The sequence below is a fragment of the Moschus berezovskii genome, chromosome 3 (genome assembly GCF_049115385.1).
Source record: "Moschus berezovskii isolate FMDL1 chromosome 3, NW_MosBer_1.0, whole genome shotgun sequence".
NCBI classification, from domain to species: domain Eukaryota; kingdom Metazoa; phylum Chordata; class Mammalia; order Artiodactyla; family Moschidae; genus Moschus; species Moschus berezovskii.
The window spans coordinates 21,823,179-21,849,824 of NC_142462.1; the positions used below are offsets into that span (position 1 = coordinate 21,823,179).

At 39.7% G+C, this 26,646-nt stretch overlaps 1 protein-coding gene across 1 annotated transcript in view; it reads left to right on the plus strand.

The window, feature by feature from the left end:
- The window catches only part of UMAD1 (UBAP1-MVB12-associated (UMA) domain containing 1), a 259,632-nt gene that overhangs the window by 112,283 nt on the left and 120,703 nt on the right, over positions 1 to 26,646 (plus strand). The window lies entirely within an intron of this gene.

A 26,646-nucleotide genomic window follows, 5' to 3' on the forward strand; every position in this document is an offset into this window, starting at 1 on the left:
GCAACTTCACTCACTCACTCAGAATGTTTTGCAAAGGGACTGGCTCATTTTACAATTCTAACTGCAGTGTGCAAGTTCCAATTGCTCAGTTAGCCTGGGCAGTATTAATTGTTCATATCTATCCTTTTGATTGTACTCATCCTAGTGGATAGGAAGTCATAGCTCATTATGGCTTGATTTGCACTTACCTGATGCCTAATGATGTTGAGCATTTTTTTCATGTGCTTATTGACCATTTGTTTATTCTTTTCATTGGACCAATGATTATTCAGATATTTTCCTTGTTTATGACGTAAGTATTTATCTTTTTATTATTGAGTTATGAGTTATTTATATATTCTAGATACAAGTCTATCAGATATATGATTTGCAGTTATTTTTTCCCATTCTGTAGCTTGCCTTTCATAAGTCTTTCTTTTTGAGGTTCTGTTGCTTCTTCAGTTCAGTTCAGTTCCTCAGTTGTGTCCGACTCTTTGTGACCCCATGGACTGCAGCACGCCAGGCTTCCCTGTCCATCACCAACTCCTGGAGCTTGCTCAAACTCATGTCTGTTGCTTCTTTCTGATTTCTGATTACATTGTGATGTTATTTTGAGAAATTCTGGTCTCCTTATAGGATGTCCATGTCAGTGACAAGCCGAGAAAGGTTATACTTTCATCACTCTGTGCCAACAAAGCCCATTTCCTAGTCCTACACTCTGTGCCATAGCATTCAGGAAGTGTTTATTTTGGATCCTGCTGTTGTCCTGGATACTGGAACCAACCTCTGGGGGTATAAGGTGGAACTCATTCTCAGTAAGCATACAGTCTAGTGGACAGGTCGGGAAAAGTTACATTGTCAGGAAAAGCACTGTATCTTCACAAAGCAAGCAGAGTTTATTTTATTAGGTTTATGATATAAACTTGCAAGTAAAGGAAGGACACTTGAACAGCTCTGAGTCTGTTTGACCTAATGATGTGTAAAAGCTAGTCTGGTGCAGTGATTTCTAACAAATAGTCTGTGTCCCTGCACTTTCCATCGCCCCTCATCAGAGAGCTCTTGTTCAGCCCTGGAAGCTGATCACGTTGGATCAGTATTGTCATTTCCCAGACCATTTCTTTTCTCCTCTTATTCAAGTCTTATCTGGAATCCAGAGCCTACCTCAAAGCCTTCATGACTGGTACCTTCATGACTTGTACCTTTATGATAAGTAATGTTCTTTTCATTCTTAGATTAGGGCATTTCATAGCTCAGTTGGTAAAGAATCTGCCTGCAATGCAGGAGACCCCAGTTTGATTCCTGGGTCGGGAAAATCTGCTGGAGAAGGGATAAGCTGTAATACTTTTGAACTTTAGTTGTATCTTAACTAATGGTCTCATATTTGAATGCTTAGTTGCCCTTATAGCTTGAGTGTACCATAGAGTTCAGGCCATTTATTTCTTTGGGACACTACTTGTGGAACCGAATGAAAGAAACAGGATAAAAGTAAGGGTTTCTGTTCTAGTTTTGTAAACTCATTTGGAAAAGTGATATGGGGGGGCATGGAACATACTCTGGGCAAAATCAGATGGCGGTGGGTTAGCAGATGCAAGAGTTGACATGGTTAATTAAACAAGCTCTTACGTTGAGTTGAAGGCAAGGAAAATACACAGTCAGTTTATATTTGAGGCTATTCAGCATGTTTCTTTTTTCTACCCCATGTTTTTCATGGGATATGCAGTTTTAGTGGGTTTACATGGAGCTCTCATACATTTAAAGTTTTCCATTTCACACATGTTGTCTAAATATGTGCACATAGTTTTTGCTTTTGCTACTGGTCTAATAAAAGCCTCTTGTGAATGCTTATCACCTTGTAAAATAGTTAGCAGAGCTACAGTGAAATTTGCCTGCAAGTGAAAAGGCCTTGACTTCCCTAGAGGGAGAATAAAAACCATATGAGACTAACAGCAGCAACTGAAATTGTCTGGTGTAGAAAGTGGCAGAATGCCAACCAAACGCTGTCCCCAAAAATGTTGTAAGCCTTTATCTCGACTCCCTAAAAAGACCACCTTGTTTAAAGAACTTCAAACACAAACTTGGAAATCTCTCATTCAGTTCAGTTCAGTTCGGTCGCTCAGTCGTGTCCGACTCTTTGCGACCCCATGAATCATAGCACGCCAGGCCTCCCTGTCCATCACCAATTCCCGGATTTCACTCAAACTCATGTCCATCGAGTTTTAATCTCTCATTATTTTGGTACAATTTACACAAACAAGCCCCCTTTTTATTGCTATCTTCAGGGATTAAGGTCCTGTAGATTTAAAAGAATGCTTTAAGATGTTTATATTCCTTTTAAAAAAAATGGATTCTGTTTATGTGTGTTGTGTGTGTATAAATTGTTACTGGAAGTTATTACCATGTTTTTTATACTTCATATTTCTAATTAGAAATGACTTTGTTGATTACTCAATAGGCAAAGTGGCCTTCAAGTGCCCGGTGAGGATTAGTAATGAGATACCTTCATTAGCCCCTAGGCCATGAGGACTTTCTCCCTAAATAATAGAGATGCAAGAGGTTGATAAATTCTACTATTGTTTTGGTACTGCCGTGGGAGGATATTACGTAGTGATGTTTTGATGTCTGTCCCTGGGTAGAGGACAAATCTAGCCTTGTTTTGCTCAGAATTGTTGGTGGTTATTATTATTTTTTTTTTTGAAGTTACCTTTTAGAAAAGTCACTCACCCTTTCTCCTTTATAATTTTTAAAATTCTTTGAAAACGTCCTAGTCCTAGAAAGCCCAATTACAGTTAAATGTTTCACTTCATTAATAATCACTTTTATTTTTGCTACTATTATTAATACTGCTGCATCTGTTGAACACGTTGTCTTAGAGAGCATTCATGCCTGCTCCTTTACTTAGTCCTTTCAGAAATCTCTAGAACAAGGCAGAGCAGATGCTTTTATCCCGGTTTGTAGATGAGGAAAGCTGAGGCTCAAGAATATCCAGTGAGTTGGAAGGTCACCAGGTAATGGAGAATGTTTTCTTTTGTTTTTCCACTGCTTTGCTGTGCTACTCAGAGATCTTCAAACTTTGGGTTATTGTGATAGTTAACAACTATGAAATAAATTTTTGCCCAGAAATTAAAAAAAAAAATCCTTTAACCAGTTGAAACTGCCAGAAAGTCTGCGAGAGTAGTTAACTCAAAACAGAGCAGAGATGGAAGGGTTTGGTCCTTTCATCTGAAACACAGAGCCCCACTTGGTCAAGGTTTTGAGAAATGGGAAAATCTTCATTGTTGTTTGCTGAGTTTCTCTTTGTAACTATTTTTCTCTATAACTGAAAATTTGGCTGTCATTATTTTCAGTTTAACCAGTAGTTTCCCTTGAAGGAAAAGGATAGTTTTCCTGAATTCCTGGTAGAAAGTTCAGAAATTAAATCTGAACCATTAAATTATTAGAAAATGTGCTGTTTCTGGGTCAAAAAATAGGGGAACAAAGTATAATCCCTTTTCTGGGGTGTTGTATGTTTTCTTGTATGCATTGTTTTATATATAAAATTAAATATTTTATTTATTATTAATGTTTATCTTTTAATATGAAATTGTCATGAGGTGAAACCAAACTCTGTTCCATGGATTAAGGCATAATGTAAATTTAGTATCTATTCATAAAATAAAGATTTATAGAAATATTATGGAGCTAATGGTGGGATTTTGAAATTACTGGTGCTACAGAACTAGATGACCAATCCCAGAATTAGAATATGAATTAATCACTCAATCTTCTTGTTAGAGAGGCTATAATTTTTTTTTTAAGAAGCAAATGAGATAGGACTTATCTTTGCCTTGGATTTACATTTACAGCAAAGTAATCAGAATTGATTACAGCTTCCCAGGTGGCACTAGAATCCATCTGCCAATGCAGGAGACATAAGAGACTCTGGTTTGATCCCTGAATCGGGAAGATCCCCTGGAGGAGGGCATGGCAACCCACTCCAGTATTCTTGTCTGGAAAATCCCATGGACAGAAGAGCCAGGTGGCTTGCAGTCCATGGGGTCTCAAAGAGTCGGGCACGACTAAAGCAACTCAGCACGCACACACAGTCAGCATTGCGCTGTGGTGTATGTTAATAATGCAGCCATCGTGCTGATGCACCTGTTTACCAAAGTTTGTGAAATATATTTTAACCTTTTCAAAACGGTTTCAATGCTGTATATCATGTTGCTCTTCTGAAAACAGTAGTACATTTTAATATATAAGTTTTAAGGTTTTTTTTTCCTGTTATTTTCAAAATGAAAAATGTAGGGGAAAGAATGTAACACTTAGTACAGTAATACTTTGGAATTAAACTCTGTCAACCTAGAACCAGGCGTGGTCATCAATGAGTCTAACACCCAGCTTCCATACACTCCAGATACCCCTTTGCATTCCATTTTTTAAAAAAATCTTTGAAGTTTATTTCGTTATTTTTGGTGATGCCGGGTCTTCGCTGCTGCACACGGGTTTCCTCTAGTTGCAGCGAGCAGAGGCTGCTCTTCATTGCAGTGCACAGACTTCTCACTGCTGTGGCTTCTCTTGTCGTAGAGCTCGGACTCTAGGACCCATTGGTGCAGCAGTTGTGGCACAGGGCTTAGTTGCCCCACAGCACGTGGGATGTCCCAGGACCAGGGATGGAACCCACACCCTCTGCCTTGGCAGGCGGATTCGTAGACACTGGGCCACCAAGCAAGCCCCTGCACCCCGTTCTATTGCTGTGCTGAAGAAGCCCCATCATGCAAGATTTTCCTCTCCCCCGGCTCCTCTTCCCTTAAGTCATTGTGATTGCATTCATTTTGCGTTTACTTTTTTCTTTTGTTTTTCGAAAATTGCCCTTACCAGCGCTTCTGAAAGTTCTAGCCTATTGCCTCTCCACACTTGATGTTGGTGTTTCGTAACAGATTTGAAGCAGAATTTTGTGGGAGTCCAAGGAAAATATTTATCAGTTACTTTTTCTGAAGTTAACATGCATGCTCTAACAATTCTGCAATACATGTAGTGAGATTTAATGTGTTAATTTAAATTATTCTGACATTCTTTTTTCCTTGAAGGACTCTTTTCTGAGTTTTTATAATCTCACTTAAATGAGCATATAAGGCAATTTAAAGTTTCCAGCGTTGCACACACTAACAGCCAACATTCCAAGTTAAAGCTATGTGTCTTCTTTGGGTTTGAACTGTTTCCATCTAATGCAAGGGAAAATATTTGAGGAACATTAGTTAATTCATTTTCCAGAAATGGGAGTGGGTTAAGTCTTTTTTTTTCATAACTTACAGAATATTTAGCAATCCGAGCCTTTAATATTTAATTTTATAACATTCTCAGGACTGGCGGCAAAGACTTCCTCCAGAAATAGTGAGAAATTATGTGAACTCCCTTCTTGGTATGTTTAGGAGGGCAAGTCATAAATCTTTAGCCTCGTATTTTTCTAAAATAAAACCAGGCATTGATATTTGCTCTGATCTAATATGCAGATATAATGAAAAGACTCAGAGTGGCATATATTAAGATTTTGAAAGTTCTCACAAAAGGTGGCATAAACTGAAACTGCTATTATGAAGAAATCTAAGATACAATTATTCTTTTCTGTGATAGTTTATCTAAGTTCTGTAAAAACTTTAATAACGTTAAGTACTAATGAAAGGACCTTGTGTGTCACATTTGCATTCATAAATACCCATGAAGGATCTCTTTCACCAATGTTATTCAATCTTAGTCCAGGACAAGGTCAGACATTGATTATGTTTGACAGTTTTAACAAAAGTGAATAGGGAAGATAGATTTTCTTAATTATATTGCTAGAATGGTGAGGGGCAATGATCTTTAATACACCAGGGAAGTACCATAATATAGAAAGAGGTATGTTAATGGAACAGCATAATGGTTGATTGCAATAGTAATAATAACCTATTTATTGAGCATCTGCTAGATGGCTGGACTACATAATAGCTCTTTATGTATGTTTTATATAATGTGATTTTAGCATATATCTTAAGTTAGCATTATACCCATTGCCCAAATACAGAAAACGAAATTCTAAAAAATTAAATGATGTACCTACAGCTTCCCTGGTGATTGAGATGGTAAAAAATCTGCCTGTAATGCAGGAGACCCAGGTTCGATCCCTGGATTGGGAAGATCCCCTGGAGAAGGAAATGACTACTCACTCCAGTATTCTTGCCTGGAGAATCTCCATAGACAGAGGAACCTAGTGGGCTACAGTCCATGGGGTTCAGACATAACTGAGTGACTAACACTTTACTTTCCACCTTCCCAGCTAGAGGCCATTTCATATACCTCAGACTCTGTTACCCCAAGCTGCTTATCAGTGTCCAATTACCTTGTGATCAGGGATAGATAAAGGACTGATAGTGTATAAGTTGTTTATTTGCCTCAGAATTGTGTTTGTTTTCTTTTGAATTAACTGTCTTTGGCAATTTGAAATTTACAACATGATGGAAGATAGTAAAACTCCACTCAGACTAGTATGAATATCTTGGTTTTAGCTTCTCTGATCACTCCCATTTCATATTACACATGGGTTTATATTTTTCTTATATTTAACAAAAACATGTATACAGCCCTAGTGTGTATCACGTGCTGCTCTCAGTATTTATAAACACAAATTTCCATTTAACGTTCACAGCATCTCTATCTCATTTTGTCCCTTTTTTTAGAGATAAGATAATTGAGGCACAGGGAAGTTAAATGACTTGCTCAAAACTATGGGTAGAAAGTGGGTAAGCTGGGTTTTGAACACATTCAGTTTGGCTATGAGTTTGTGCTCTTTTAAGTATTTATATTTTTCAGATTTGACAGAATTAGATGAAAGCAGTAGCTGAAACCTGTTGCTGGACTTCCAAGAGTGAGAGAGTAAATTTAGATAATAAATAGTGTCAATAAGGTATTTAAGAAATAATGACCCCCGATAAGATCTTGGGGTTCCCTGGTGGCTCAGACAGTAAAGAATCTGCCTGCAATGTGGGAGACCTGGGTTCCATCCTTGAGTTGGGAAGATTCCCTGGAGAAGGAAATAGCAACCCACTCCAGTATTCTTGCCTAGAGAATCTCCATGGACAGAGGAGCCTGTCGGGCTATAGTCCACAGGGTCACAGAGTCGGACATGACTGAGTGACTGACATAACATAATAAGACCTTGGGACTCTTTATTAAAAATAAAAGATGAGTCATAAAGAGAAACTGAAAGCAGTTTCTTTTGTGTTAAAAGCCAGCTGTGATTCCTGCTTTACAGATATGCTCAAGGGACTTCCTGGGAAGTGCAGTGGTAAAGGATCTACCTGCCGGTGCAGGAGACAGAAGAGACATGGATTCAACCCCTAGGTTGGAAAGATCCCCTGGAGAAAGGGAAGGCACCCATTCCAGTGTTCTTGCCTGGAGAATCACATGGACAGGGGAGCCTGGCGAGCTACAGCCTGTGGGCTCATGAAGAGTCAGACACGACTGAACGCACACGTCCACACACAGTGTTGTGCAGGCTTCGCCCTGTGCATGTCGCTGAGCAGTGTGACTGTAACATCATCATTACTCTGTCCAACATTGTACCACTAATTTCATTACTTCCAGTAATGAAGTATTGATCTCTGTGATGACTCTTGCCCACCCTAACTGTAATGTGTCATGGCTTTAGCCCATATAATGGAGTGTTTTTGTTTATATTTCATTGACCTATGGGGCAAATGAGACTTGCAGAGTTGTTACGTTAAAATAGGACGTTAGAGAGCCCTTGAGAGAGCTTTTCCAGAGCTTTCCAGAAAGAGAGGCTGAATGCCTCTGTCCAGACAATGGATTGGGGAAACGGAAACTGAGGAAGGTTCTGAAAAATAGAAAGTTTTGGTCATTTAAGATTTCAGCTTTTATGTACCTCAACTTTTGCAAAAAGTCAGATGAAGTGATTGTAGCTGTGTCAAGTGGGGAAGAAGGTTAGAATTTGCTGTCTGACCTCCTGGAAGTGTACTTCATCCTGAAATAGAATATTCGCTCTGAAGGTGGAGGGACAGGTGGGGAGAAACACCTAACTGCTTAAGCTAAGGACCTTTGGCTTAAGCTGGGTCTTCTGACTCCTCTGTTTACCTGTAATCAGAGGCAAGTTTACCAGGAGCTAAATTGACGGGGGGTTTAGGTTTCAGGACTCCTTCCTTGCACAGAACCCCCTCCAAGCCCCTGGGAAGATCCCGAGCTTTGTGTTCACAGGGCCACATGGTTTTGCAAGATTTGAAGAATTTTGAGATATTTAAACCACAGTTAGTTAAGACTGCTGTCTCTTTTCTGCCCTGACCCTACGTCCATCACATTGCCTCACATGTTAGATTGCTCTGGACTAATGACAGGCATTTTTTTGAGGACCTGGCTTAGAGGAAAATTCAGCTGGGAATATAGAGCTTTAAGTACAGTTTAAAAGATGTTTCAAGAGCCTTTTAGTAAGACAACTGAGAAATTAGATTCCCAAAGTAAACGTATATGGAGGGTTACTTCTTTTTTCACCGCTAGTAGCTTTTTTTAATTAAAGAACTGAGTGAATTCAGATAATGGAGCCTAAAACTAAAGAAATAGAAACAAATGATGAAGAACTATTCTGATCACACAAAGTATATTGTAAAAGAAATTTCAGATTATCCTCAAAGCTGTAATTCATTTGAGAAGAGCAAAATTTCAAATATAATAAATAGGCATGATGATTGTTTGAAAATCCAGTTAATGAAAAGCGATGAATGATAGAGATATGTTGGGAAAAGAGTTATGTTTCTTGCTGGTTTGACCACAGTATAGTAATATGGAGAAAGAACAAAAAAACTTCTTAATAGGATGCTGCAGTGAGCTTTATAGTTAAAAATGCCTGCAGTTTGAAAGGTATTTGGGGTTAGTCATCACATAAGAAACTGGAACGCCTTGACATTTTGCAGCTTACATATGAAAGAAAGTCTATAGAAGTTTTCCCAAACTCAGCAAGGATCCTAAAAATTGACTCAACATGAGTTGTGAAGTTAAATGAACCTTTCCTAGACATATATTTCTAAACAACTATGTTGCTATACCATAATTAGAAGAAACATTAGCTTATTCTGTAATTATATATATATATATATATGGAAAATTATAAAATTGTCATTTGTCACAATATGGTGGTCAAAAATTTTAGGGAAAGAATTATAGAATTTTGCTAGGTGATTAATTAATAAAGATAGGATGATATTCTGGATTCTATCATGTTGGTGGTATTTTCAGGTGTTTATAAAAGTTGTGAATTTGGTCACTTCTAAATGCATTTTCACTTTTTTTTATATGATTTTGTATTTCATAGTGTTGTATTCAACGTCTTTAAAAGGGCTTTAAAAGTTGTATAAGCTTCAGATCCCGTACAGGTTAGATCTGCCCCTGTCCGTAGTTAATACTTCTTAATTTGGAAAAAAAAAAAAAGTGTATTATTTGGCATATATATTCCAGAAGGCATCTCATGAGAGGTAGAAAGCCCTTCCCTTGCCCTCAGTTCTAAGTTCCAGAACTTTCCTGTGTGTTTTCTACAGTTGTTTAGATCAGCTTTGTCCGATAAGGTACTTGCTAGCCACATGGAGCTATGGAGTCCTTGAAATGTGACAAGTACTGAATTTTTACTTCTGCTTTATTGACTACATGAAAACTTTTGACTATGTGGATCATGACAAACTGGAAAATTCCTCAAGAGATGGGAATACCAGAGCACCTTACCTTCCTCTTGAGAAATCTATATGGAGGTCAAGGAGCAACAGTTAGAACCAAACATGGAACAACAAACTGGTTCCAAATTGGTAAAGGAGTACGTCAAGGTGTATATTGTCACCCTGCCTATTTAACTTATATGCAGAGTACATCATGAGGAACGCTGGGCTGGAAGAAGCACAAGCTGGAATCCAGATTGTTGGGAGAAATATCAATAACCTCAGATATGCAGATGACACTACCCTTATGGCAGAAAGTGAAGAGGAACCAAAGAGCATGAAAGGGGAGGTGAAAAAGCTGGTTTAAAACTCAGCATTCAAAAAACAAAGATCATGGCATCTGGTCCCATCGCTTCTTGGCAAGTAGATGGGGAAACAGTGGAAACAGTGACAGACTTTATTTTCTTGGGCTCCAAGATCACTGTGGATGGTGACTGCAGCCATGAAATTAAAAGACACTTGCTCCATGGAAGGAAAGCTATGACAAACCTAGACAACATATTAAAAAGCAGAGACATAACTTTGCCAACAAAGGTCCGTCTAGTCAAGGCTATGGTTTTTCCAGTAGTCATGTATGGATGTGAGAGTAGGACTATAAAGAAAGCTGAGCCCCAAAGAATGGATGCTTTTGAACTGTGGTGTTGGAGAAGACTCTTGAGAGTCCCTTGGACTGCAAGGAGATCCAACGAGTCCATCCTAAAGGACCTTAGTCCTGAATATTCATTTGGAAGGACTGATGCTTGAAGCTGAAACTGCAATACTTTGCCCACCTCATGCGAAGGACTGACTCATTGGAAAAGACCCTGATGCCGGGAAAGATTGAATGAAGGAGGAGAAGGGGACGACAGAGGTTGAGATGGTTGGATGGCATCACCGACTCGATGGACATGAGTTTGAGCAAGCTCCAGGAGTTGGTCATGGACAGGGAAGCCTGGCGTGCTGCAGTTCATGGGGTCACAAAGAGTCGGACATGACTGAGCGACTGAACTGAATTTTTTAACTGCATTTAAATTTTGTTTAATTCCTTTAAAACGTGATTTCAATGAACCTAAATTTAAAACAAATATTCATTTATTAGAAAAAATTTTTAATATGTTCAGAACAACTTGAGTATGAAAATTTACTTCAGCTTAAATCTGGGGAAATCTGGTGCATGTATGCATGCTTCTTTGTGTGTGTGTGTGTGTGTGTATACATGCACACGTTTCCATAAAGAGGATCATACTATGCATATACTGTTCTGCATCTTAACTTTTAAATGAACTATATGCTTTTCACATCTTTCCCTAGCAACTTATAGACTTATTTATTTATTAAGCAGCTTAGTGTTTTATTTGCAAATCTTTTTTCACACAGTTGCTGAAGTGATTCTTTTTTTAAGGGTAAATGAGATCATATCACTCCTGTGTTCAGAACCCCCAGTTGCTTGAAATCTATCTCAAAATACGAAATCTTTAGTCTACATTGAAGCGGCCTGATTTGACCTGTTCCCTCACTGCTCTTCCCTTCATTCCCAGGTAGGATCTGCATCTGTACTGTGAGGATTAAACACAGGTACTTCTTTCTTTTAAAAATTTCTGTCAGAAAAAGTGAAGATGGTGGAGTTGTAGGTTGAAGTACATCCCTCTCCACGGTACATCAGGAAACACCTTCAGACACAGAAGTGCATGCAGAACACCAGCTGAGAGCAGACAGGAGTACCTGACCAGCAGAAAAGAATATATAGACCCACGCAAAACTCGGTAGGACGAAGGAACTAGGGGGAAAACAGGAGTGCTAGTAGGACTGGAGCTGCCCTCAGGGGTGGGGGAACTGAAGCAGGGGTCCGATCCCCTCACTGGGGCAACTTGCTGAGTCAGAGGAGAAACATGTAAGGCTGAGAGGGAAACAGCTGATCTGTGGCAGCCTAAATGGGATGAGAATCAGACAGTCCTTGCCGCAGCCATAGATACCCCAGACAGGGACGCAGGTCCCCTGGAAGGTGCAGCAGCTGGGAGCTACAGATTAAATCCACCTGATCAACTAGGCAGACTCTGTGTCTGTGGAATATATAAAAGGACACTGAGAGCTCCCGCAAAAAAAAAAACTAGCTATCACTAGTTCTGATAGCTGTGGACATTGGAGGCAAGAACACCCATCTAGGGTGCCCCTTTAAGTACTCGACGCACTGATTTACAGAGTAGGACCCCAGCTAGGGGGGCTCCTCTATGTGCCTGATGCACTGAACAACAGAGAAGAACCCCAGGCAAGGGAGCCTCTAAGTGCCTGAAGGGGCGGAGCTATGGAGAAAGACTGGCCAAAGAGGCCTTCTGATCGCCAGCTACAAGAGGCTTGAGAAAAGACTCTGATAGGGTCATAATTCCTGTGGCAGAAGCAGTCCATATCCCTGCACATTTGGTGCTGCCAGGGTCTCTGCAAGCCAAGCAGCTGCGCCACCTTCACACTCAACTCTCATGGGGGCAGAGCTGCCACAGGCAAAAAAATCTTGCGTCTATGCATGCAGGGTCACTTCGGTCATGTCCAACTCTTTGTGACCCTGTAGACTGTGGCCTGCCAGGTTTCTCTATCACAGGGGTTCTCCAGGCAAGAATACTGGAGCGTATTGTCCAATACTGCTTACCATACCCTTCTAGAGCACTATATTTCCTGCTGCCCTAGCCGCCAGCTCCCCTGAGTACCTGGTGCTGCCAGAACCCCTGTGATCCAAGCAGCTGCATCACCTCCACACCTGGCCCTCACAGGGGCAAACCCAAGTCCTCCAGGGCAGCCTCAGGAGCAAACCCCAGTGGAGGAACTGGGGATGCAGAGGTGGACATGAAGCCATATTTGAAACTCAGGGGCAGTGTGGCTGAGGAAGAAGACTCAAAACCTTCCCACTAGCTGTACAAGCTGCAGATTAAATCCACATGATCACCTAGGTGGACTCTGTGTCTGTGGAATTTATAAAAGGACACTGAGAGCTCCCGCAAAAAACAAACAAACAAAAACAGCGCACTGGTTCTGATAGCTGTGGACATTGGAGGCAAGAACACACAGGAGTAGGAACAGATTAGAATCTGAGCTGCCGCCACAGCAGGTCCAGAGATAGCCGAGGGTTGAAGGGCATCCTAGGGAGGTGAGGTGGACTGTGACTCCCAGCAAGGGAAAGGACTTGAACAGCAGTGACTCAAGAAAAACATTTATTATTATTATGTTTTGACTTATTCTATTGATTCTTTTGGATTTTTTTTCTTTTTTTTTCCTTTTTTTTACCCCCTCTATTGTAGTTGTCATTTTGTTGGCACTATGAAATCTAATTAAGCTTTTTAGCTTTTTTTTTTTCCTCAGTCACATTTTTTATTGTTATAAACCTCTGCCTCTATGTTGGGCTTTTGCAGTTCTGTGGAGTTTTCTTTTTTTTTCCCCTCTCTTTTTTTATTTTTAATTTTTTAAATCTATTATTATTTTTTCTACATTTATTCCCTTGTTTGCTTTTCCTACTGTTCTTTTCCCCTTGCAGTTAACCTTTAATGTATATAAATCTTCTTTTTCTACCTCTGTTAAACTTTGTGTATCTATTCTTTCTTTCCTTTCCTGTCAACATATTTCTTAGTTTTATTTTCATTGTTTTATTCCCCAGTCAGCACCTTGCTTTAGTTTTGTTTTCCAGTTTGTGCTTAAGTTAGTTTTGTTCTTAACTGGGACCCCTATAATTTGAATATTGGTGCATCTGATATTGTCCCAGAGGTCTCTGAAACTGTCCTCAGTTCTTTTCATTCTTTTTATTTTATTCTGCTCTTCAGAAGTTATTTCCACCATTTTATCTTCCAGCTCACTGATTCGTTCTTCTGCTTCAGATATTCTGCTATTGATTCCTTCCAGAGTATTTTTAATTTCAGTAATTGTGTTGTTTGTCTCTGCATGTTTATTCTTTAATACTTCTAGGTCTTTGTTAATTGATTCTTGCATTTTCTCCATTTTGTTTTCAAGGTTTTCATCATCTTTACTGTCATTATTCTGAATTCTTCTCAGGTAGTTTGTCTATTTCCTCTTCATTTATTTGGACTTCTGTGTTTCTAATTTGTTCCTTCATTTGTGTAGTATTTCTGTGCCTTTTCATTATCTATATGGGTTTTTTTTTTCTTTTTTAAGTTACTGTGTTTGAGGCCTCCTTTTCCCAGGCTTCAGGGTTGAATTCTTTCTTTTGGTTTCTCCCCTACTAAGACTGGTCCAGTGGTTTGTGTATGTTTTGTAAAAGGCAAAGTTTGTGCTGAGGGTTTTTTTCGCTGTTTTTCCTCTGATGGGCAAGGTTGAGTAAGGTGCTAATCCTGTCTGCTGACGATTGGGTCTGTATTTTTGTTTTGTTTGTTGTTTAGATGAGGCGTACTGCACAGGGTGTTACTGGTGGTTGGGTGATGCTGGGTCTTGTATTCAAGTGGTTTCCTTTGTGTGAGTTCTCACTATTTGATACTCCCTAGGGTTAGTTCTCTGGTAGTCGAGTGTCTTGGAGTCAGTGCTCCCATTCCAAAGGCTCAGGGCTTGATCTCTGGTCAGGAACAAAGATTCCACAAATGGTTTGTTACGGCATTAAGTGAGATTAAAACGAATACCCCAAAACGAAAAACCAACAATAAACCCTAGACAATTGGTGTTACTAAATCAGGCAAATAAAAATTAAAATAATGGAATATACACATATACATGTACACCCATAAGCAAAGTCTAAACAGTCCAGCTAAAATAAAGTACAGTAGATTGACCTGACAAACAAAGGAAATAAAAAATAAAATTTACCAGTTAAGAACAAAACTAACTAAAGTACAAACTGGAAAACAAAACTAACGCAGGGTGCCAAGTGGGGAATAAAGCAGTGAAAACAAAACTAACAAATATGTTGAGAGGAAAGGAAAAAAAGGATAGATATGCAAGTTAAATACAGGTAGGAAAAGAAGATTTATATACATTAAAGGTTAACTTCAAGGGGAAAAGAACAGTAGGGAAGGCAAACAAATGTAGGAAAAATATAATAGGTTTTAAAAAATTAAGAAATAAAATTATAGAAAAGAAGCAGAGTAAAAAAATTAATAAAACAAAAAGCTATTTCTTTGAGAAGATCAACAAAATTGACAAACCTTTGGCCAGACTCATCAAGGAAAAAAGAGAGAAGCATCAAATCAACAAAATTAGAAATTAAAAAAGAGAGGTTACAACAGACAATGCAGAAATACAAAGGATTATAAGAGACTGTTATAAACAACTATATGGCAATAAAATGGATAACCTGGAAGAAATGGTCAGATTCTTAGAAAAGTTCACTCTTCCAAGACTGAACCAGGAAGAAGTAGAAATTATGAACAACCCAATTACAAGCACTGAAATGGAAGCTGTGATCAAAAATCTCCCAAAAACAAAAGCCCAGGACCAGATGGCTTCACAGGAGAATTCTGTCAAACATTTAGAGAAGAGCTAATGCTTATTCTTCTAAAACTCTTTCAAAAAAATTGCAGAGGAAGGAACACTTCCAAACTCATTCTGTGAGGCCACCATGACCCTGATACCAAAACCAGACAAAAACAGCATAAAAAAGAAAACTACAGGCCAATGGCACTGATGAACACAGATGCAAAATCCTCAACAAAATTTCAGCAAACAGAATTCAGCAACACAGCAAAAAGCTCATACACCATGATCAAGTTGGGTTTATTCCAGGAATGCAAGGATTCTTCAATATATGCAAATCAATCAATGTGATACACCATATTAACAAATTAGAAGATAAAAACAATATGATAATCTAAATAGATGCAGAAAAAGCCTTTGACAAAATTCAGCACCCACTTATGATTAAAACTCTTCAAAAAATGGGCATAGAAGGAACCTACCTCACATAGTAAAGGCCACATATGATAAGCCTACAGCAAACATTATTCTTAATGGTGAAAACCTGAAAACATTCCCTCTAAGATCAGGAGCAAAACAAGGGTACCCACTTTCCCCACTGTTATTAACATAGTTCTGGAAGTTCTAGCTACAGCAATCAGATAAGAAGAAAAAATTAAAGGAATCCAGATTGGAAAATAAGTAAAGCTCTCACTGTTTGCAGATGACATGATACTGTACATAGAAAACCCTAAAGATAGTATCAGAAAGTTACTAGAGCTAGTCAATGAATTTAGCAAAGTTGAAGAATACAAAGTCAATACACAGAAATCACTTGCATTTCTATATAAGGAATCAATCCCATTCACCTTTGCAACAAAAAGAATTAAATATCTAGGAATACACTTACCTAAGGAGATAACAGAACTGTACACAGAAAATTATAAGACACTCATGAAAGAAATCAAAGATGACAAACAGATGGAGAGATATTCCATGTTCCTGGGTAGGAAGAATCAATATTGTGAAAATGACTATATTATCAAATGCCATGTACAGATTCAGTGTGATCCCTATCAAATTACCAATGACATTTTTCACAGAATTAGAACAAAAAATTTCACAATTGATATGGAAACACAAAAGACCCCGAATAGCCAAAGCAGTGTTCAGAAAGAAGAATGGAGCTGGAGGAATCAAGCTTCCTGACTTCAGATTATAGTACAAAGCTACAGTCATCAAGACAGTATGGTGCTGGGACAAAAACAGAAATAAAAACAATGGAACAAGATAGAAAGTCTTGTTAGAAATAAAGATCGAAAGAAATAAACTCATGCACCTATGGATACCTTATATTTGACAAATGAGGCAAGAATATACAATGGGGCAAAGACAGCCTCTTCAATAAATGGTGCTGGGGAAACTGGATACCTACATGTAAAAGAATGAAATTAGAACACTTCCTAACACCATACACAAAGATAAACTCAAAATGGATTAAAGACCTAAATGTAAGTCTAGAAACTATAAAACTCTTAGAGGAAAACATAGGTAGAACACTCAATGACATAAATCAAAGCAAGATCCTCTATGACCCATCTCCTAGAGTAATGGAAATAAAACCAACAGTAAACAAGTAGGACCTGATTAAACCTAAAAGCTTTTGTACAGCAAAGGAAGCTATAAGCAAAGTGAAAAGGCAACCCTCAGAATGGGAGAAAATAATAGCAAATGAAACAACTGACAAAGGATTAATTTCCAAAATATACAAGCAGCTCAAACAACTCAAGGCCAGAAAAACAAACAGCCATATCAAAAAGGGGGAAAGAGACCTAAACAGACATTTCTGCAAAGAAGACTTACAGATGACTAACAAACACATGAAAAGATTCTCAACATCACTCGTTATTAGAGAAATGCAACCAAAACTACAATGACATATCACCTCACACCAGTCAGAATGGCCATCATCAAAAAGTCTACAAACAGTAATTGCTGGAGAGGGTGTGGAGAAAGGGAACACTCTTGCACTGTTGGTGGGAATGTAATTGATGCAGCCACTATGGAAGATGGTATGGAGATTCCTTAAAAAGCAAGAAATAAAACCACCGTATGACTCAGCAATCCCACTTCTAGGCATATACCCTGAGGAAACCAAAATTTAAAAAGACACATGTATCCCGTTGTTCACTGCAGCACTATTTACAAGAGCTAGAACATGGAAGCAACCTAGATGTCCATCAACAGATGAAAGGATAAAGAAGTTATGGTACATATACACAATGGAATATTACTCAGGCATAAAAAGGATCACCTTTGAGTCAGTTCTAATGAGGTGGATGAACCTAGAGCCTATTATACAGAATGACATAAGTCAGAAAGAGAAAGATAAATACCATATTCTAATGCATAAATACAGAATCTAGAAAGGTAGTACTGAAGAATTTACTTTCAGGGCAGCTGTGGAGAAACAGACGTAGAGGACAGACTTACGCACGTGGGAAGAGGGGAGGAGAGGGTGCGGTGTATGGAGAGAGTGACATAGAAACTCACATCACCATGTGAAAAGCAGAGAGCCAGCGGGAACTTACTGTATGGCTAAGAAACTCAAACAGGGGCCCTGTATCAACCTAGAGTGGTGGGATGGGGAGGGAGATGGGAGAGAAGTTCAAAAGGGAGGGGATATGTGTGTACCTGTGGCTGATTCATGTTGAGCTTTGACAGAAAACAACAAAATTCTGTGAAGCAATTATCCTTCAATACAAAAAGAAATTTTAAAAAATTTCCATAGAATTATCACTAGTAAAGTAAACACTCTAGATTTACAAATCGGAGTTTTTCACTTATCTGAGCGCCACCATCTCCTTTTAAAGCAAAGAAATCTTGTGTTGCTGTACCAGTAGTGCTCGCTAAAGTAAAAGAAACCTTGTTAGACCAAATAAAAATTATTGCAGGGTCGCTGTAATCAAGAGCACATTTTAAGGAGTTTGAAAGAGGAAGTGGTGCAGTGGAAGATAGCTGACGTACACTGTGTCTTCAGAGTTGGGTGCTTCTTTATTGCTAGATTAAATTTCAGAATTTTGAGTCTAAATTTTCCCTTTCACATCTGGTGGCACTTTCTTTTAATCAGTGTGCAAAAAGAGTAAAAGCTGTCTGCCTTGTCTCCGTGCCTGTCACTACAGTCCAGCTTTGCCAGGCTTTAAGGAAAAGCCTTTTGCCTTGGCAAGGATGCACCGAAATGGTTTCCAAGCTTATGAAAAGTAAACGAAGAGTTTTGCAGTAAAATGTAAGACTTTTTTTTTTAAGGTGGAGTGGTACCGTGTGAAACTTTTTTTTGTTTTATAAACAAAGAAATGTGAAAACTTGTTGGTTCTGTGTATATAATGTTAGTCTTCTAGTGCCCTTAGTATAAGACAGGCTTCTGTGATTGGTTTAAACTTTACATTGAAGAGTGCAAAATTTTGGAGGATTTGTGAATATTGACAGCTGAAGAGATTAGAAGGCATGGTATGGTGATGGCTGTAAATCCATGGACTGGCGCACATTTATCACTGATAAATGTGTTGGATGGGCACAGTGAGTCAACAGGAGGGCCGTGTTGCTCTCAGTAAGTGGTGTTTGTTAGAGCTTTGTGTCTGGGCCATGGAATGAAGAAATCAGGGGCAAAATAAGCAAAAAGAAAAGAATCTGAAGAGCTGGCTGAGAAGCTTTAGTAAATTCTAAAACCGAGGATGCCCTGAAGTAAGTCGCAAAAGAGTGAAGATGATTACTGAGAAATGGAACAATGGCCTTTTGTGCCCGAGACTAAGGAAGTGACCACCCCAGTTTGGTGTTGTTGGAATTCTCTGTGGTGGATGGCCCAAGAGTGAGCTTCTCAGAGAAGTTGAGAATTACAGTGAAAATGGTTCTGAGCTGAGTATTATTTGAGACTGTTGATGAAGAAAGTGACAGAAGATCTGACTTTTCCTGGCTTACATGAAAAGGGACATTTATCGGCTCTTCTGTGCAGATGGTGATGAGTTAGGCTGACCTTAGGCATGCCCTGATTCAGGTTCTAAAGAGGGCCCAGGACCTTTGTCTTTGCATGTCCCCCTTGTGTGTGAAAGTGTGAGTCGCTCAGTCATGTCCAACGCTGCAACCCCATGGACTATAGCCCGCCAGGCTCCTCTGTCCATGGAATTCTCAGACAAGAATACTGGAGTGGGTAGCCATTTCCTTCTCCAGGGGATCTTCCCGACCCAGGGCCTGGCCTTCGGCTGGCTGTCCCTCCTCTAGTGACAGGATGTCCCCAGCAGTCTGACGCCTGTTCTCTGACATGTGTTTTGGTCACCGTTATCTCCATCCTAATAGATGGGGAAACAGTGGAAACAGTGTCAGACTTTATTTTTTTGGGCTCCAAAATCACTGCGGATGCTGATTGCAGCCATGAAATTAAAAGACGCTTACTCCTTGGAAGGAAAGTTATGACCAACCTAGATAGCATATTAAAAAGCGGAGACATTACTTTGCCAGCCAAGGTCCGTCTAGTCAAGACCATGGTTTTTCCCGTGGTCATGTATGGATGTGAGAGTTGGACTGTGAAGAAAGCTGAGTGCTTAAGAATTGATGCTTTTGAACTGTGGTGTTGGAGAAGACTCTTGAGAGTCCCTTGGACTGCAAGGAGATCCAACCAGTCCATCCTAAAGGAGATCAGTCCTGAGTATTCATTGGAAGGACTGATGCTGAAGCTGAAACTCCAATACTTTGGCCACCCGATGTGAAGAACTGACTCATTGGAAAAGACCCTGATGCTGGGAAGAATTGAAGGCAGGAGGGGAAGGGGATGACAGAGGACGAGATGGTTGGATGGCATCACCGACTCAATGGACATGAGTTTAAGTAAGCTTCAGGAGTTGATGATGGACAGGGGAGCCTGGCGTGCTGTAGTCCCTGGGGTCGCAAAGAGTCAGACACGACTGAGCAACTGAACTGAGGCTTCACAAAAATTATGAAGCATAATATGAGCGTCCATGGGTCTGCCACCAGCTTTTAGAAGCAAAACATAATGGTTGGCTACTGTGGAAGCTGCCTGTGTACCCTGCAACCCCCGTAGAAGTCACCACTCAGTCCCCTGTCTTATACTTCTACCCATATGCTATGTAATTCCAAATTATATGTCGTATTGCTTTGCTTGTTTTAAAAGTTTATAGAAGTACTGTCATTTTATTTGTATTCTGCTGCAATTTGCTTTTTCTAGTCAGTGTTGTATTGTCAGATTCATCTTTGTTGATATTTATTTGATCCATCCCTTTTAACCACTGTATAGTATTTCTTTGCTTGAATATACTGTAATTTATTTACTCCTTCCCCTCACAGCAGGCATTTACAGCCTCTCTCACAGACAGTGCCGCCGTCAACATTTCTGTACAGGTTTTGCTTCATAGAACTTTGTACCTTTAGTTTAGTTTTGTTTATTTTTATACAAGAGATGAATTCTTTTTAGCCACATTTTTGGGTCTCAGCTTTTTTCATCATAAAGATAGTAAGATTGAACTACCGAGACTAACTACTAACTTATGATGATTCGACTTACAATTTTTCAACTTTACAACGGTGCAATATGCATTCAAGGGAACAGTACTTTGAATATTGAGTTTTGATCTTTTCCCGGGCTAGCAATATGCAATATGATCGTTAGGGTAAACTGATGCACTGAGAACCATTCTGTACCCATGTAACCATTCTGTTTTTAACTTTCAGTACACTCTTCAGTAAATGACATAAGATATGCAATACTTTATTATCAAATAGAATTTGTGTTAGAGAATTTTTCCCAACTGTAGTCAAAATAAGTGTTCTAAGCACATTTAAGTTGGGCTACACGGCAGAGCGACTGAACTGAACTGAGGCTGAGCTATGATGTTCAGTAGGTTAAGCGTATGAAATGCATTTATGACTTAGGATAGTTTCTAATTAACCCCATTGTAAGTCAAGGAAGACTTATCTTTTATATCCTTTCTAGCTCAAAATTTCATTTTTATATGGGTTATGTGAACTGGGTAGTATGAATTATTGGGTTTTGTTCTTAGCATAATGTCACAGTTCCAGAAGTATATCTCTTCAAGTCATTCTGTGAGATGTGGATTTTACTTTCCCATTTTGAACATTTTTGAGGACAAAAATACATGCTATATGAGAAATGTTCATTAAGTATAATGGCAGAAAACACTAAACTTGCCCCCACTCCCCGATTTTGCTTGTCTTTCCTAGAATTTATAGTAACTGCATGCACTTGCTCAGTCTCTCAGTCCTGTCTGACTCTGTCACCCCATGGACTGTAGCCTGCCAGGCTCCTCTGTCCATGAGATTCTCCAGGCAAGACTACTGGAGTGGGTTGCCATTTCCTCCTCCAGGGGATCTTCCCAACCCAGGGACCAAACCCATATCTCCTGCATTAGCAGGCCAATTCTTCAGCAGCTGAGCCACCTGAGAAGCCCATACTTAGAATAAGCATAGTTCTATACCTGTGTGAAGTAGGCTGTCTACTTCTGCTCGATCAGCCTCTTCTGGCCTCAGTCTGGATATAAAACTCTGTTTCTCCACTTATTCTACAAAGAGTTCCAGTCACATTGAGCCTTTTGTGTCTGTTGTTTAAGTTTGGTTGAAATTTATAGGGTCACAGCATTTTCTTGCTCCCTTTGGCTTTCTCTCTGTTTTGCATCTTACTTTAATTAGTACGAAAAGTACTGTAATGAAGAAAAAAGTACCAGAGAATCTGAAGCGGTGAGAGATTAAACATGACTGAAAGACCTGGAATGGATTCTTAGAAGGAAGGGGGATTCAAGCTGGGCCTTAAAGGGTGAAGACCTTAAAGGTCTGTGACACGGAGGAGAAACGAGAACCCTCTGGATTAGCCCAGTTAGTCATCGCCGACTACCAACACCGAAGCCTCTAACGTGACCACACAGAACAGAAGAACCACTCAGCTCTGCCCAGATTTCTGGCCCCTCAACTGCATGAGGTGTGAAAAGTAAAAGTCACTCAATCATGTCCAGCTCTTGGGACCCCATGGACTATACAGTTCATGGAATTCCCCAGGCCAGAGTACTGGAGTGGGTAGCCTTTCCCTTCAGGGCATCTTCCCAACCCAGGGATCCTTGAAGAGAATTCCAGGCAGACGAAATGAGCTAAGATAGCAGGGAAGGGAAGGAAGGACAGGATATATGTAAAGCACAGCACTGGGAGTGGAGGACCTCTTGTGGATTAGGGGAGGAGCAGAAAGGAAGGTTAGGGTGTGGTCACGAAGGGCTTTGAATGTGAAGTTGAAAAGAGTGTATGACATAGAGCCCCTGAAGAATTTTTGGAAAGAGAAGTCGTATCAGTAGGAGTCTACTTCTGGACTCAAATGTGGAGAAATTAGGGGATCTGTTTGGAAGCTATTGTAGCAAGATGTTATGTGAGTCTGGTTTGTGAAGACTGGAAAGTAGATGAAAGACATTTTGGGCTTTCATTAACCCACTGAGTGCATTCTGGGAATTAAAAAGGTGGTCCTTCTTTAAGACCTTTTATTTCCATCTTAGAAAATTGTTGTAATATATTTATTTAGCTGGAATAAGACACTTGACTGCCACCCACTGGGAACTGAAGTCTGCACATCCACAGTGTGAATGCTTCTCCCCCAGCTGTGACACTCTTGTGCAGTACGCAACCTGTACAACCATGCCTGTGACCACAATCAAGAGCAGTCGGACTTGGTAAATTAATATATTATTTTTTAGAAGGAAAAGGAAAAAAATCAACTCTGGATGGTAGGGAAGTTGGTAATACAATTAATAGAACCGAAACTTAGCAAATATGTTCACAAAGCAAAATTATTCTAAATATAAATAATTCAAGATGTTAATAATTTTGTTCATTGATCCCAGTGCTATGCGTTTATTCAGTAAAAATTTTATTATCTTCTAGAGTCTAAGCTTTCCAACCTTTTGTGGCATCTGAGAATGTTGACAAATTCCTCTTTCTTTTTGGGTTCCAATCTCTCTTTTGGATTCCGTAAGTCCCTCTCTCCTATATCTTTCCCTTCTTCCCTGATCAATGATCTTTCTCAGATTCCTTTTGTTCTTTGTGCCAAGTCGCTTCAGTTGTGCCTGACTCTTTGCAATTCTATGAACTGTGGTCCACCAAGCTCCTCTGTCCATGGGATTCTCCAGGCAAGAATACTGGAGTGGGTTGCCATGCCTTCCTCCAGGGATTCTTCCTGACCCAGGAATCGAACCCGAGTCTCTTGCATCTTCTGCATTGGCAGGAAGGTTCTTTATCGCTAGTGCCACCTTGGAAGCCCTTAATCTCCTTTGCACGCCCTCTTTTCTCGGGTTTGCATTCTTACACCTTTGTGTACAGTGGGTGCACACTCTTGAATTACATGGTCTTTGGAAGATCAGTTTCAGGTTGACCAGAGGACTGAGTCATAGGCACCAGGGACTAAGGGTGTGCCAGCATTTGGAATGTAGAAACCTATCCTAAATATACTTCCTTGTTTTAGGATCCATTTTCTACACAATGGGTCACTCTTTACTGGGGAATTCCTGTACTGTTGATCTGTTCATCATTGTTTAGCAGTGGAATACCAGGAGAACAAATTATTTACACTGGCTGTCTCATAAGGGTGTGTCTAACTCAAACTATGCTTTCAAATAAAATAAGCTTTCCCAGCTTTTAGCTTGGGAAGGATGAGAAGTTACTTAAACATGAATTGAGATTTTTTTTTAAGTACAGAAGTGAAGCACTAAGTAAGATCACATTTAAATATTTTCATTTGCAGTTACTTGCTAACATTCTTACCACCACCGCCATCCCCCTTCCCCACCCATTCACCTGGGTTTCTTTTGCCTTCATTTTTCACGGGGCGTGTGTATCAAGGAAAACCCAAGAACTTTGCTCTTTTCTGGTACAACCTCACACACGTTTATTGTGGAGCTGCTTTGTGCAAAGTTTTGTGGGCGACCTCACGGAAGATACAGAGGTTTCAGATTGCTTCTGCCCTTCGGGAGAGCCTGGCTTAATGGGCGAAGGAGACGCATGTGTAACTGCTCTAGGGCAGGTGATGACAAGGGTCATAACGTAGTGCAGACAGAGCCAGGATTCCCTGTGTAAACATCGCTCTAAGACTGGGCCACATACACGGACTTGCCATATTTCTTTTCTAAACTGCACATTTAACTCTTAGCTTTCTTGGGTTGGATTGGAATGTGTTTTCTTGGAAGATTCTGGAGTCAAAACTGCACTATGATAATTAGGCGAACTGAAAATGCATTTGAGTAACATTAATTTTAGAAGACTTTTTAAATGCATTTGTCGGCACTGTCAAAAGAAACTAGAGAAAACTAGAGAAATCCTAAGTAAACAAGGATATAAAACAGGAGTTCTATGTTTATGTAAGCCTAGCGTTTAGGAAATAGATATCCTGAAATTCACTAACCAAGGTATATTTTAAAATATGTTTTGAACCCAAGGAAGAAGTTATAAAACAGCATAGTAGGAGAGAATAAATAGAACGCTCATAAATATAATGAGGTAGTATTTCAAATATTGAATGGATCATTAGTATTTAATTAGGGTGTCTTTTATTAAAACGGGATTTTAATAATTATTAGGGAACCAAAGACATGTGGATTTTTTAAATGTAAATACATTTAAGATTTGAAATTTAAACAAATGTTCCTCTTAAATAATTGTTGCTTCAATCTCAAAAAAAATGTTTGGGTGAAATTGAACCACATATACATAATATACAAAAGTAAATGCTACTAAAAATCATTTTAACTTTTGTTTAATTGGTCATAAAATTAAGTATGTGCCTTGTGTAAAAGTAAACAATTCAGATTTACTGATTTAATAACATGCTGCTGCTGCTGCCGCTAAGTCGCTTCAGTCGTGTCCGACTTTGTGTGACCCCATAGAGGGCAGCCCACCAGGCTCCCCTGCCCCTGGGATTCTCCAGGCAAGAACACTGGAGTGGGTTGCCATTGCCTTCTCCAATGCATGAAAGTGAAAATTGAAAGTGAAGGCGCTCAGTTGTGTCCGACTCTTAGCGACCCCATGGACTGCAGCCCACGGGCTCCGTCCATGGGATTTTTCAGACAAGAGTACTGGAGTGGGGTGCCATTGCCTTCTCCTTAATAACATGATGACTTGCAACTTTTACTTAAATTCATTCTTTTTACAAAGATGAAATGCAGCTTTCTCATGGAGGCATATTGCCTAATTTTCCTGTGCATTTTCATTAAAAATACAGACTCATAAGTGAATAATATGTCAACCAAATGCACATATGATAGTAAATTGGGAAGCATGTCAAAGAGCGAAATAAGTAGCACGAAGATACCTGAAGAGGTTTGGAAATCGCACAGGAGATCGTGAGATTCGGCCTAAGAAGACGCACGCTGACACAGCCAAGAGCAGATCATCTGCAGTAGATATTCAGTGGGGGGAAATGCTTAGTAATGCTGAGAAGCAGCCTCGGTGACAGATGACACAGTGGCTGTGAGGTTGCACTGGGCTGTGGCAGGCACAGAGAACCATTGCCATTTGGAATCACTTTGCAGACTCATTACAAGGAAGTGGAAAGCTCCCACCAACCTACAGCCCACCCCAAGAACAGCCAAGCCAGTAGCTCCCGGTATTTCAAATAATTTGGAAAATAAAAACTGTAGTGCTTAGGATAGGGAAGAATCTGCTTAGTAAATATGACTTTTTAAAATAAAATGCCTTCTCTTTGGTCAGGTAATAATATGAAGTGAGAGAATGGAGATAAGCACCTTGCTGGAAGACAGATGTGTTTGGATTAGACTGAGCCCACAGACATCTGGAAATAACGTGAACACTTTTATAGGCACTTCTCAGCATCTTAAAAGATGCACCTTAAGACAGTAGTGGGAGCTGGATCACTTGAGGTGAGTTTGGAGTTCACGAAGCACTCCATTAAGGAGCAGTGCCAGCGCCGACTGGAAGCAGTGTGTTTTAACAGTGAGATCATATTTCTCAGTTGTCTCTACTGGTCAGATAATTCTGCCTCACTGTTTACAATCTGTGATTCAGTGTTTATGCTGTAGGACCATTCAGACGTTTTTGCCAGGGTACCCTGTCCTTTCTCTTAGCTCCCTTTTTATCCTGGTTTTGAATTTCTTTGATTGGGTACCTTTATCTCTGCCATTTTGAAAGCACTTCCTTCCCTCAGTATACCTGCTATCCTGTCTTCAGTTCAGTTCAGTCGCTCAGTCATGTCCGACTCTTTGCGACCCCATGAATCACTTAGCACTGATCATATGTGTGTTTCAGCCACACTGTCTGCCACTGATAGCACCTCTCTGCTCTCATTCTTCCTATCATTAATAAGGACACATCACATCAGATGTTGTCTTGGCTTGTCACACTTAAATTATTGGAGCTCTGTTCCTAGTCTTCCCTTCCCAAATCCTGCAGCTGCACTGCTTTCCATGATGGCTGGTGAGGACAGCATCTCAGTGATCAGAACACTCAAACTCTTTCTAACCCTCACTCATATCCTGTCTCTCCCCACTTTTTATGGATCTGTTCCTTTTCC